A 5,359-nucleotide genomic window follows, 5' to 3' on the forward strand; every position below is an offset into this window, starting at 1 on the left:
TATCCACCCCTGTACCCTCCCCCTCTTATCCACCCCCTGTACCCTCCCCCTCTTATCCACCCCCTGTACCCTCCCCCTCTCCCCCACCACCCCAAGCCCCCTCTCCTCCACCAATCCCCCCGTGCCAGGTCCCCCCAGCTCCCACTCACCCCAGATCGCAAAGGTCCCCCCCAGAAAAGCAGAAGAGAGTCAGTTTCAGGGTGATGTACTCGAACATAGATGGGATCACAAGCAAGACAAGTGAACTAAGGGAAAGAGCACAAGAAGTTAACCCAGATGTAATCGGACTCACTGAAACAAAACTCTCTGGAATCATAACGAATGCCGTGTTTCCCCAGGAGTATACAGTAATAAGGAAAAAGAGGGAAGGTAGGGGAGGAGGCGGAGTGGCCCTACTCATGAGAAGGGAATGGAGTTTTAAGGAGATGGCCATCCCGGGCTGTGAGGAGTTCAGAGACTACATAGCAGGCACCATAACAATGGGAGGACCAAGAATAGTAGTAGCAGTAATATACAACCCTCCACCAAATGACAGGAGACCCAGTCAAGAGTATGAAAACAACAACAAGGCAGTTAACACTATAATTGAGAGGGCAGCCTCTGCTGCCTGTAGAAATAGATCCCACCTGCTCATCATGGGCGACTTCAATCACGGAAAGATTGACTGGGAGAACAAGGAACCGCATGGAGGCGAGGATACGTGGAGAGCCAAACTATTGGAGGTGGTGACAAGCAACTTTTTAACCCAGCATGTCGGAGAACCCACAAGGATGCGAGGCAATGACGAACCAGCGAGACTCGACCTAGTCTTCACTCTGAACGACTCCGACATAAGAGAAATCGGTTTTGAGGACCCAGTAGGAATGAGCGACCACAGTGTACTGGTGTTTGAGTACTTGATTGAAGAAGGGTTATTGAACTCGAGGAGGGATACCGAAACCAAAAGGTTAGCATACCGAAAGGGAAACTATGAGGGGATAAGAAAATTCCTAACAGATATAGCATGGGAAACAGAGCTCAGGGGAAATACGGCCCAAGATATGATGGATTACATCACGCAGAAGTGCAAGGACGCAGCAAACAAGTTTGTCCCAGTCCAAAAGGAAAACAGAGAAATGAAGATGAGAAACCCATGGTTTAATCAAAGATGTAGGCTAGCTAAGCAGCAAAGTAAAAGGGCATGGAGAAACTATAGGAATAACAGGACACTGGAGAGCAGAGAAAGATACCAGAATGCCAGGAATGAATATGTCAGGATGAGAAGAGAGGCAGAAAGACAATACGAAAATGACATCGCAAGCAAGGCAAAGACTCAGCCTAAATTGTTGCATAGCCACATTAAGAGAAAAACAACAGTAAAGGAACAGGTTATGAGATTAAGGATAGGGGCGGAAGGATTCACTACAAATGACAAGGAAGTGTGTGAGGAATTGAATAAGAAATTCCAGGAGGTCTTCACCTTAGAGCAAGGAGAAATTCCAGAGGTAAGTGAGGGAATAGCTAACCAGGAACCACTGGAAGAGTTTGAGATTACCAGTGGGGAAGTAAGGAAGTGTTTACTAGAGTTGGACGTGACGAAGGCTATAGGCCCAGATGGAATCTCCCCTTGGGTTCTAAAGGAAGGAGCAAGAGAACTGAGCCTACCACTCTCCATAGTGTATAACAAATCACTGGCAACAGGGGAACTGCCAGATATTTGGAAAGCAGCTAACGTAGTCCCGATATACAAGAAAGGGGATAGACAGGAGGCACTGAACTACAGGCCAGTGTCCCTAACCTGCATACCATGCAAGCTGATGGAGAAGATTGTGCGAAAAAAACTAGTGGAGCATCTGGAGCGAAGGAACTTTGTAACACAGCATCAACATGGGTTCAGGGATGGCAGGTCCTGCCTCACAGGGTTACTTGAATTCTATGACCAGGCAACAAAAATAAGGCAAGAAAGAGAAGGGTGGGCAGACTGCATATTTTTGGATTGTCAGAAAGCCTTTGATACAGTGCCACACAAGAGGCTAGTGCGAAAGTTGGAGATGCTGGCTGGAGTGAGAGGGAAGGTACTCCGGTGGATAGAGGAGTACCTAAGCAACAGGAGACAACGAGTCTGTGTGAGGGGTGAGGTCTCAGATTGGCGAGACGTCACAAGTGGAGTCCCGCAGGGGTCAGTCCTTGGACCTATACTGTTTCTGGTATATGTAAATGATCTCCCAGAGGGTATAGATTCGTTCCTCTCAATGTTTGCCGACGATGCAAAAATTATGAGGAGGATTGAAACAGAGGATGATAGTAGGAGGCTACAAGATGACCTGGATAGACTGAGTGAATGGTCCAACAAATGGCTGTTGAAGTTCAACCCGAGTAAATGCAAAGTAATGAAACTAGGCAGTGGAAACAGGAGGCCAGGCACAGGATACAGAATAGGAGATGAAGTACTTAATGAAACAGACAGAGAGAAAGATCTAGGAGTTGATATCACACCAAACCTGTCTCCTGAAGCCCATATAAAGAGAATAACGTCTGCGGCATATGCGAGGCTGGCTAACATCAGAACGGCGTTCAGGAACCTGTGTAAGGAATCATTCAGAATCTTGTACACCACATATGTAAGACCAATCCTGGAGTATGCGGCCCCAGCATGGAGCCCGTACCTTGTCAAGCACAAGACGAAGCTGGAAAAAGTCCAAAGGTATGCTACTAAACTAGTCCCAGAACTAAGAGGCATGAGTTATGAGGAAAGGCTGCGGAAAATGCACCTTACGACACTGGAAGACAGAAGAGTAAGGGGGGACATGATCACAACCTACAAAATCCTCAGGGGAATCGACCGGGTAAACAAGGATGAACTATTCAACACTGGTGGGACGCGAACAAGGGGACACAGGTGGAAGCTGAGTACCCAAATGAGCCACAGAGACGTTAGAAAGAACTTTTTCAGTGTCAGAGTAGTCAGTAAATGGAATGCACTAGGAAGTGATGTGGTGGAGGCTGACTCCATACAGTTTCAAATGTAGATATGATAGAGCCCAATAGGCTCAGGAATCTGTACACCAGTTGATTGACGGTTGAGAGGCGGGACCAAAGAGCCAGAGCTCAAACCCCGCAAGCACAATTAGGTGAGTACAATTAGGTGAGTACACACACACACACACGTGCACACCACATACACACACACACACACACACACACACACACACACACACACACACACACACACACACACACACACACACACACACACACACACACACACACACACACACACAAATGGGCAAAGTTTCTTTCACCCTAAGTGCCCCTGTTACCTAGCAGTAAATAGGTACCTGGGAGTTAGTCAGCTGTCACGGGCTGCTTCCTGGGGTGTGTGTGTGTGGTGTGAAAAAAAAAAAAAAAAAAAAAAAAAAAAGTAGTTAGTAAACAGTTGATTGACAGTTGAGAGGCGGGCCGAAAGAGCAAAGCTCAACCCCCGCAAAAACACAACTAGTAAACACACACACACACACACACACACACACACACACACACACACACACACACACACACACACACACACACACAATGCTGATGGGGTATCTAATAAAGCAGAAGAGATAAAAGAAAGAGTGAGTGAAGCAGATCCTGACATAGTTGCAATTGTGGAAACTAAAATTAATGACATGATCTCAGATGCTATCTTTCCTGAAGGGTACCAGGTGATACGAAAAGAGAGGACACAGAGACAGGGAGGGGGAGTAGCACTCCTAATAAAGCGGAAATGGAAGTTTGAAGACCTGGGAAATCGAGTTACCAATGAGTGCACAAGCTTCATACATGGAACTCTGACAGTAGATGGGAGGAAGATTGTGATCATGGTAATCTACAATCCCCCACCAAACAGTAGAAGACCCAGGCAGGAGTATGATGACAACAACAAAGCATGTATTGATGAACTGCAGAAGGCAGCAACACTAGCCCACAGAATGAGAGCGAAGCTGCTGATCATGGGGGACCTAAATCATGGAGAGATAAATTGGGAATCAAGGAATCCCCATGGAGGGGATGAAACGTGGGGAGCAAAATTAGTAGATGTTATAGACAGGAATTTCCTGACACAACATGTGAAGGAAGACACAAGGGAAAGAGGAGGAGATGCACCGAGCCTATTAGACCTGATTTTCACCCAGAACGTAGAAGATATCGAGAATTTAGAGCATGAAATACCTCTAGGGGCCAGTGACCATTGTGTCCTAGTCTTTGACTACATGATGGAATTCAAAATTATGACCATGGGACAAGAGATCTGGGAAAGGAGAGCTGACTACAGGAAAGGGGACTATATGAGGATAAGGGACTATCTGGGTGAAGTGCAGTGGGAGGAAGAAATTAGAGGAAAAACAGTCCAAGATATGATGGACCTAGTCATACAGAAATGCCAGGAGGCCGAAGAGAGATTTATACCAACGGTAAAGGGAAAAAATAAGAAGGAATATAATAACCCATGGTTTAATAGACAGTGTCAGGAAGCAAAAATGGCCAGCAGGCGGGAGTGGAGGAAGTACAGAAGACAAAGAACAGAGGACAACAGAAGCAGATACAACAGAGCTAGGAACGATTACATTAACATAAGACGAACATCGGAAAGGGACTATGAGAACGATATTGCAATCAAAGCGAAAAAACAACCTAAGTTACTACACAGTCATATAAGAAGAAAAATGTCGGTGAACGACCAAGTGACAAGACTAAGGAAGACAGAGGGGGCATATACTGAAAGTGACAAGGAAATCTGCGAGGCACTGAATGCCAGTTTCCATGGAGTGTTCACTACCGAGCCTGAGCAGCTCCCATTGTTGGAAGGGGTTACCCTAGATGAAAGACTATCAGATATAGAGGTGACAGCAGAGGAGGTAATGAAACAGTTGACAACTCTAGATGCAACTAAAGCAGTTGGACCAGACAAAGTATCACCGTGGATACTAAAAGAAGCAGCACAGGCCCTCAGCGTGCCTCTGGCAATGATCTTTAATGAGTCACTTATGTCAGGAGAATTGCCCAGTTGCTGGAAGAAGGCAAATGTCGTGCCGATCTTCAAGAAAGGAGATAGGGAGGAGGCACTTAACTACAGACCTGTATCACTGACAAGCATCCCCTGTAAAATACTGGAAAGAATAATTAGGCTACGACTGGTTGCACACCTGGAGAACATTAGGTTTGTGAACAAACATCAACATGGGTTCTGGACAGGGAAATCGTGCCTAACAAACCTTCTGGAATTCTATGATAAAATAACGAGGATAAGACAGGACAGAGATGGTTGGGCAGACTGCATATTTCTGGACTGCCAAAAAGCCTTTGATACAGTACCGCACATGAGACTGCTGTTCAA

This window comes from Procambarus clarkii, chromosome 36 (assembly GCF_040958095.1).
Source record: "Procambarus clarkii isolate CNS0578487 chromosome 36, FALCON_Pclarkii_2.0, whole genome shotgun sequence".
Lineage (NCBI taxonomy): Eukaryota > Metazoa > Arthropoda > Malacostraca > Decapoda > Cambaridae > Procambarus > Procambarus clarkii.